A 10,141-nucleotide genomic window follows, 5' to 3' on the forward strand; every position below is an offset into this window, starting at 1 on the left:
CATGCGAAGAGTTGACTCATTGGAAAAGACTCTGATGCTGGGAGGGATTGGGGGCAGGAGGAGAAGGGGACGACAGAGGATGAGATGGCTGGATGGCATCACTGACTCGATGGACGTTGAGTCTGAGTGAACTCCGGGAGTTGGTGATGGACAGGGAGGCCTGGTGTGCTGCAATTCATGGGGTCGCAAAGGGTCGGACATGACTGAGCGACTGATCTGATCTGATCTGATGTCTAAGTATCTCAAGATGTATCTCTGGGGTTATCTTAGAAGAAGAAGGGGTCAGAGGCAGGCAGAGAGATCTAGACACACCCATAATGCTTCAACCAAAGAACTTCCTTGCCATTCTTTTTTTTCTGCACTGAGGTTAAGATAAAATTTCATCTAAAAATGATTCACTGGGGCCTTCCCTGGTGGTCCAGGGTGGTTAAGAATCCACCTGTCAGTGCAGGGGACATGAATTCGACCCCTGGTCTGGGAAGATCCTACCTGCCGTGGCAACTAAGCCCAATGCCACGTCCACTGAGCCTGTGCGCCGCAATGAGAGAAGCCGCCACAAGGAGAAGTCTGAGCACCTCAACAAAGAGTAGTCCCTGCTCACCACAACTAGAGAAAGATCATTTGCAGCAACAAAGACCCAGTGATAAATAATGTAACAGATACTGAAAAATGACTCACTGGAAAAATTAAATAGTCATTAAAATACAATACTTAGAAGATATACCTTCGTCCTAAGTTCTTTGACTCCATCAACAGCTTGTCTCCAAAACAGAATGTCCACACATTTGCTCCAAGCTAGCAGAAAGTGGCTGACAACACACAGTCCTGAAAGACAGGAGAGTAAAAGCAAACTTGAAAAAAAAAATGTTTCTTACTCTCAGTAACAGTGCTTTTTGCCTGTTGAATTACAATACAAAAATGAGGAAGAAAAAAATCACGTGCAATCTCTCCAGCAGTTTGTTATATTGAAAATACAGCATAATTGATTTGACAAATGCACCAAGGGAATACAAAGCCATAATCAGTTTTTCTGTAGTGTTTGTATCTATACTGACAGAAGCCTAATTGCGTAATTTATTATTTTGAAATAAACTGTAGAGATTTCAGGTAAACATGGTAATCAGCAGGATGTGTTACTAGCTTTTGTGTAAATCACAGTTGGCATTTTTTGTTCAATACATAAGCCAGTCTTCATTTTGACCATGTACAACTATATTCCAGTTGCCATGCTAAGTGTTTCAATGACCTGTGTAATCCATTCAGTGTTATATTTCTGTCCCCACCTCCAGCTCCAGGAAATTTGGACCTGCCTCTAGCTCATTGGCTCAGATGACGATGTTACTGGGGATGGAAGAAGGGAACTTTGAAAGTGCCCTTGAGCTTTGTTCTTCTCTAAGAAATAGGCTTCCATGACTGCCCATGGAAAAGAATTCCAAATTCTTCAAAGTCCTTATCTCTAGCCACTGTCCTTTGGCATTACCACATACCTACTACTTCACAGCTACATATGATTACTTGCCAGTCACTGAAAACTTGATCAACTTTTCCTTCTCTGATCCTTGGTTGATTTCTCTGAATCCTCAGGTTCTACAGACATATTAAAAGGTCTACATGTGTAAACCATTTTAACATTAGACCTGCTTCTAAGTACATACCTGCCATTAAAAGGACAATAGTCTTCTGATGGTAGGAGAAAAGAACAAACATTTCCCTATTTTTCCTGCTAACTACAAATGAAACTTCTTATATCAAACAAATATAAGAAATTCTGAAAGGTGAGGTGGAGATGGCAGCCTAAAGAAGAAACTGTGCCCTGAACAACGAATTCCCTTGTTTTTCTTCTTGCCTCATATACCCCAGCCTGGGTGCTGCAGAAGCCAGTAACTGGGAAGGGCCAATGGGCATAAGAACAACAAAAGACACAAAAATTGCTACCAAAGGGAAACAAAACGGGCATTACTCTTCTCCCCTCTGAGTGGTATAACAAGAGACCTAACGAAGAGTCAGGTCCTCACACCACCAGTGGTAATAAGGCCACTGCTCCTCCTTCGTGTCAGTGGAGGCCACAGAGAAGTACGGCAGGCTCTTCTTGTAGCAGGGGAGATTCCAGAGGAAGCCTAACGGGAAACATTAAGTCCCAACAATGCTCAGTCATGAGGAACTCCTTACCCTAAAGTGTAAATGGAGGCCAAGTGGGAACCCTGGACTTCTGCTCCTAACTGGCCATAACAAGGTAAAACCCTCCTACACTTGCATTGCCAGATGAAGTCAGAAAGTGCCAGTAAAAACACAAGGTATAAATATGATCCAGAATAACACTATCCCATATATCTAGGTTTTAACTAAAAATCACTCAACATATGAAGGAAGCACCACAAAGACCTCAAACTGAATGAAAGAAACAATTAATAGATGCCAGCATTGAATTGAAAGAGAGGCTAGGCTTTTCTGAAAAAGGTTTTATAGCAACTATCATAAAAATGCATCACCAAGTAATTAAGAACATATTTGAAACAAAATAGAAAAAGTCTCAACAAAGAAATGGGTATAAAGAAGAAATAAATAGAAAGTATACATCTTCAAATATAGTAGCTACCCCCCTCCAAAAAAAGTCAATGAATAAGCTCAAAAGAAAATGTAGGGAAAAGAAAGAATAGAAATTACCCAATATGAACAAAGAGAAAATGAACAAAAAATAAAGAGCCTCAGGTATTTGTATGTTTATGGAAAAAAAAAAGATTTAACATTCTTGTCATCCAAATCCTGGTAAGAATTGAAATTATAGTGCTTTGTCTGACTACAATGGAATCAAATCATAAATCAATAACAAAAAGATAACAGAGACATCTCTAATTATGCCAAAACTAAACAATATTCTTCCAAATAATCCATGGATCAAAGAGGAAGGCTCAAGAGTAATGGAAAAAATATACTGAAATAAGTGACAATAAAAATATGACATATCAAAGAAGATGACATACAAATGACAGACCTATGAAAAAATGCTGCACATCATGTGTCATGAGAAAAATGCAAATTAACAATTATTAGAATGGTCAAAATCCAAAACACTGAATCCATCGAATGCTGGTTAGGATGTGGAACAGCAGGAACTCTCGCTCACTGATGGCAGGAATACAAAATGGTGCAGCCACTTTGGAAGACAGTTTTGTGGTTTCTTATATGATTAAGCTCCAGTATTTGGCCACCTGATGCAAACAGGCGACTCACTGGAAAAGACCCTGATGCTGGGAAAGATTGAAAGCAGAAGGAGAAGAGGGCAACAGACACTGAGATGAATGGATGGCACCACCAAATCAATGGACATGAACTTGGGCAAACTCTGGGAAATGGTGAGGGACAGAGAGGCCTGACGTGTGGCAGTCCACGGGGTTGCAAAGAGCTAGACACGACTTGGTGACTGGACAACAACTACAAAACAACTAAACATTCTCTTACCTCCTGACCCAGTAATCATGCTCCTTTGTATTTACACAAAGGTGTTGAAAACTTGTGTCCACACAAAAATGTACACACACATGTTTACAGCAGCTTTATATTTATAACTGCCAGAACTTTAAAGCAAAGTACCTTCAGTAGGTGAATAAACAGATAAGCAGTGGTACATCCAGACAATGGAATACTATGTAGCACCAAAAAGAAATAAGGGATTACAGCTGGAAAAGACATGGAAGAATCTTAAATGGCTATTACTGAGGGAAGGAACCCAACCTGAAAAGGTTACATACTATAAAATAATTTTAAGTAATATGACATACCAGAAAAGGCAAACCATGGACACAATAAAAGAACCAGTGATTCCCAGGGGTTAAGGGGGAGGGCAGGATGAATAAGCAGAGCACAGAGGATTTTTAGGACAGCAAAACTATTGAATATGATAGTAAAATGATGGACAATTGTCATTATATGTTTATCAAAACACATAGAATGTAGAACACCTAGAATGAATTGTAATACAAACTATGGATTTTGGGTGATTATGATGTATCAATGGAGGCTCAATCAATTTTAATAAATGTACCACTTAGATGGGGATGTTGATAAAGACAAAGGCTTATATCTATACAGAGGCAAGGGGTATTTAGGAAATCTCTACCTTCTCTTTAATTTTGTTATGAATCTTAAACTACTTAAAAATAGTTGTAAATAAACAAAGAAACACACACTATATAAAAATCATGTGGCACAGCTAACACATTGCTATGAGAAAAACTTAGAGTACTAACATACGTTGAAAGTGAGAGTGAAAGTCACTCAGTCGAATCTGACTCTTTGCAACCATGGACTATAGCTCAGGTTCCTCTGTCCATGAAATTCTCAGGATACTGGAGTGGGCAGTCATTCCCTTCTCCAGAGGATCATCCCAAGCCAGGGATTGAACCAGATCTCCCACATTGCAGGTGCATTCTTTACCACCTGAACCACCAGGGAAGCCCCAAAATACTGGAGTGGGGGCCTAACCCTTCTCCAGCAGATCTTCCCCAAACCAGGAACCAAACTGGGGTCTCCTGCATTTCAAGTTCTTTACCAGCTGAGCTACAAGGGGATCCCCAAAATACATACATTAGAAAAGAATAAAATTATCACATCAATAAATGTAAGAGCTGAAAAAGATAAAAATGTAAACAAAAGTACAGAGAAAAATCAATGAGATAAACAAGTGGCTCTTTGAAAAGATCAATAAAATTCACAAACCTCTAGCAAGACTGACAAGCACAAAAAGGGAAAAGATGTAAATTACTATTATCAGTAATGACAAGAGTTATTATCACAAACCCTGAGACATAAAAGAGATAATAAAGGAATACTATGATCAATTTTACACACATAACTTGGAAAACAGATGAAATGGACCAATTCCTGGAAGCTACCATAATCTACTCAATATGAAATATTAAGACTAGCCTTTTAACTATTAAGGAAATGAGGCTTATAATTTAAAAACTCCCATCAAAGTAAAATCTCCAAGCCCAGGAGGTTTCACTGAAAAATTGTATCAAATTATTAAAAAGCAGTAACACCAATTCTACATAATCTCTTCTGGAATGCAGAAGAGGAAGAAACACTTTCTGATTCATTTATGAAGATAGCATCAAGGTGATACCAAATCAAAGACAGTATAAAGAAAGAAACTACAGACCACTATCTTTTATGAATATGACCACAAAAATCCTTAACAAAATATTAGCAAAATAAATAATATATAAAAAGAATTATAAAGTAGAATTTGTTCCAGAGATGCAAGGTCGCTTCGACATTCAGAAGTCTCTTGGTGGTCATGTAGGAAGACCCCGAACTTACTTCCTCCCACAGACATAACAAATCTATAACTAAATATAGAGTAATTCTCTCAGAAAGGGACCTGAAAATTGGATGAATAGAGCCTCCACAAAAACAGGTAAATATCAATTTGTGGTTGATCATCGCAGTCCATGAGGTCACAAAGAGTTGGACACAACTGAGTGACTGAACTGAAAAATAATGTTGCATATTTAACAAAGTGCACAAATGGCCAGGATATTCCATTGAGTGGATAACTATCATCTGTTTAACCAAAATAATATGTAGAATATTATCACAGGTTTGTTCTTAAAAATTAAAAATATATACATAGGAAAAAGTATGCAAAGATATGTACCAATAAACTTTCTGTAGTTAAAAAAAATACTAGAAGTCCTGCATTTTCAATACCCTATGTGAAGATTGAAACTATCATTCTAAGTAAAATAAGTAAGACAGAAAAAGACAAATTTCACTCATGTGTGGAAGTTAAATACAGAGAATAAATTAGTGGGTACCAGAGGAAAAGGGGGGGTACGTAAAATGGGTGAAGGAGATCAATGCATAGTGATGAATGGCGACTAGACTTGCATTGGTGAGCACTTTGTAACATATGCAGATGTTGAATTATAATGCTGTACATCAGAAACTTACATAATTAAAAAAAACTCTCAATGTATCTCACCATGTTAATGGATTAGGGGTGAAAAATACATGATCCTATCAATAAATACAGAGAAAGCATTTGACAAAATTCAGTATCAATTCAAGATATTTAAAAATGATCTCAGAAACATAGGGATAAAGAGGAATTTCCTCAAGTTGATAAAGAACATCTATTAAAAAAAACTTATAACAAAGCACTTAGTGGTAAAAGACTGAATGCTTTTCCCTAAGATCAAAAACAGGCAAGAATGTTGTTTTCCCCTAATTCAACATAGTGCTAAAGTTTTACCTACCACCACCAACAAGGAAAGGAAATAAAGGGCATACAGATCAGAAAGGAAGAAATAAAATTATACATATTTGCAGATGACATGATTGCCTAAAAATAAAATTCCAGAGTATCCACCCTCCCAAAAATAAAAATCACATACAGGGGTTCAGCAAGTTCAGAAGATATAAAATAAACATACTAAAATCCACTCCACTTCTATATAAAGCAAGTGAGAATGTGGACATAAAAATTAAGAAGATAATGATTTATAAGGACTCAAATACTTAAATGTATTTCTGTTGTTTTCAGTAGCTAAGTCATGTCCAATTCTTTGTAACCCCATGCGCTGTAGCACTTCAGGCTCCTCTGCCCTACACTGTCTCCTGGAGTCTGCTCAAATTCTTGTCCATTGAGTAGTGATATATATACTTAAATGTATATCTAACAAAATATTTATAAGAGTTGTATGCTGAAAATTAAAATCTGCTCATGAAAAAAATCAGCATACCTGAATAGACATACTGTGTTCATGGATTAGAACACTCAATACAGTAAGGACATCAATTCTCCTCACATTGATATATAGATTTAACATAATTGCCATTAAAATTGCACAAAATCCTGTTTGTGTTAGAACCTTGAAGTGGTTAATAGCAGAGTTGAAAACCGTGTTTCCTCAGGTAAACAGTTCAGCTCATTGACTGGAGTCCTTCTCCCTAGAGACACTTGCTGTGACTGAGATGAGCTGTCTGAAGCAGGAGCTTCGGGCTCATCTTGGGCTAATCCTGTGATGAGGTGCAGGGAAGGGACTTGTGTGTTTGAGGTTCTGGGCAGAGTGCTCGGGGTGGGGGGCAGGTGGGACAGCCTCCAGCTCGGGGAGCCTGTGCCGGTGTGCTATGATGCTAAGTGCCTGTGATCCCCTTGGGGTCACACGTGATGCACAGCTGGCAGAACGGCCCCTCATACCCCTCATTCCTCACAACCGAATGCAAGCCAGAGTGGGGTTAGGATTATGCACGTGAATAATACTTTTCTTATCTACAAACATTAATGTAAAAATGAATTTTTCTTCTGTTGTGTCTGATTAAAATAACTCTGTGGATTTTAATATAAATATTTATTGGTGTGCTTTGGGGGAAAGATATTTTTTTCTTGATGGAATTTACCAAAGCAACTTTATTTTGTTCACTGGCTGACAAGAGAGCGGGTCTGTCTAAATTCTGTAAACTGCACAGCTTCTCTGAAGAGTGACGTGTCTGCTCTTTTGCCTGTTGTTTTGTCATTAACAGGAAAGTGACTGGTTTTAAAGGAAGTTGAATTCATCCGTAATGCTGAAGTTTTTTAAAAATAAAAACATGGTTTATACCCTGAAAAAAAAAATTGCAGAAAGATTTTTTTTTTTTACATAAATGTACCGCAAAGGAACTGCTGCTGCTGCTGCTAAGTCACTTCAGTCATGTCCAACTCTGCGACCCCATAGACGGCAGCCCACCAGGCTCCCCCGTCCCTGGGATTCTCCAGGCAAGAACACTGAAGTGAGTTGCCATTTCCTTCTCCAATACATGAAAGTGAAAAGTGAAAGTGAAGTCGCTCAGTCGTGTCCGACTCTTAGCGACCCCATGGACTGCAGCCTACCAGGCTCCTCCGTCCATGGGATTTTCCAGGCAAGGCAAAGGAACTATATATTAATAATATATGGAATGCAAAGGAACTTTAATAGGTACTACCATTAAAAAAATAATACAGGAAAAATTTCTACTTGATTTCTAGCTTTAAAATATAGCCTTTTAGTAATCAAGACTAATATAGTGGCCAAGGTATAGCCATATAGATCAATGGAACAAAAGAGAGAACTCAGAAATAGATGCACACAAATATTTGGATAAACATACAAAAGCAATTTGACAGAGGTAAGAGACCCTTTTTAACAAAAGATGCTGGAATCATTGGACATCAGTAGCCAAAACAAACAAGTAAAAAACTCTAAATATCACTTCTTATAAAAATTAACTCAAAACAAATCATAGATTTAAATATGACTTTGAAAATGTATATATATTTTAGAGAAAAGTAAGATAAAATCTTTAGAATCTAGTTCTAGGCAAAGAGTCTTTAGTTTTGACATTAAAAGCATAAGCCATAAAAGAAAGAAACTGAACTCCATTTACACTAAAAAACTTGCTCTATGAGAGACTGTGTTGAGAGATGAAAAGACAAGTTACAGTGTGGGAGAATACATTTATAAAACATGTATCTGACAAATGACTAGTATCTACAAAATATCTCAAAATGTAATACTGAAAAATCAAATGTTCAAATTAGAAAATAGGCAAAAGACATGAATAAGTATTTCACAAAAAAGGATAAACAGATGACAAGCACATGAAAAATGGTTCATACCGTTAGCCTTTGGGAAGTGCAGGTCAAAACCACAGTGAGATATCATTACATACCTAGAAGAATAGCTACAACAAAAAAAAAAGAAAAGAAAAATGAAACAAAACCTCCAAATGTTTGAAAGGAGCCAGAAATTTTTGATCACTTGATCATATTACTGGGAAATGTAAAATGATACAGCCACTCAGGAAAACAATTTGGCGGTTTCTTAAAAAAATATAAAACATGAATATGATGGGACCCAAAAATTATAATTCTGAGCTTTGTCCCAGAGAAATGAAAATTTATGTTCACACCTAACCTGTACATGAATGTTTATAGCACCTTTATTCATAATTTCCCCAAACTATTCCATCCAAAACAATCTAGATGCCCTTCAACATGTGAATTATTAAAAAAAAAAACAAAACTGGTATATTCCACCACTCTAGGGGGTGGGAAGGAGGCCCCAAAGAGAGGGGATATATGTATATGCAGAGCTGATTCGCTGTGCTATACCGCAAGAGTAACACAACATTGTAAAGCAATTATACTGCTATTAAAAAAAGAGCTGCACCACTTTTGAAGTGGTGGACTTTTTCTGTATCTTGACTGTATCACTGTCATCATCCCAGGTGGTAACATTGTCCTATAGTTTCCAAAATGATATACTGTGGTAAACTGACTATGCCAAAGCCTCTGACTGTGTGGATCACAAGAAACTGTGGAAAATTCTTCAAGAGATGGGAATACCGACCACCTGATCTGCCTCTTGAGAAATTTGTACGCAGGTCAGGAAGCAACAGTTAGAACTGGACATGGAACAACAGACTGGTTCCAAATAGGAAAAGGAGTTCTTCAAGGCTGTATATTGTCACCCTGTGTATTTAACTTATATGCAGAGTACATCATGAGAAATGCTGGACTGGAAGAAACACAAGCTGGAATCAAGATTGCTGGGAGAAATATCAATCACCTCAGATATGCAGATGACACCACCCTTATGGCAGAAAGTGAAGAGGAACTCAAAAGCCTCTTGATGAAAGTGAAAGTGGAGAGTGAAAAAGTTGGCTTAAAGCTCAACATTCAGAAAACAAAGATCATGGCATCCAGTCCCACCACTTCATGGGAAATAGATGGGGAAACAGTGGAAACAGTGTCAGACTTTATTTTTCTGGGCTCCAAAATCACTGCAGATGGTGACTGCAGCCATGAAATTAAAAGACGCTTACTCCTTGGAAGGAAAGTTATGACCAACCTGGATAGCATATTCAAAAGCAGAGCCATTACTTTGCCAACAAAGGTTCGTCTAGTCAAGGCTATGGTTTTTCCTGTGGTCATGTATGGATGTGAGAGTTGGACTGTGAAGAAGGCTGAGCACCGAAGAATTGATGCTTTTGAACTGTGGTGTTGGAGAAGACTCTTGAGAGTCCCTTGGACTGCAAGGAGATCCAACCAGTCCATTGTGAAGGAGATCAGGCCTGGGATTTCTTTGGAAGGAATGATGCTGAAGCTGAAACTCCAGTA

Source organism: Bison bison, unplaced genomic scaffold (genome assembly GCF_000754665.1).
Source record: "Bison bison bison isolate TAMUID 2011002044 unplaced genomic scaffold, Bison_UMD1.0 scf7180017864505, whole genome shotgun sequence".
NCBI classification, from domain to species: Eukaryota; Metazoa; Chordata; class Mammalia; order Artiodactyla; family Bovidae; genus Bison; species Bison bison.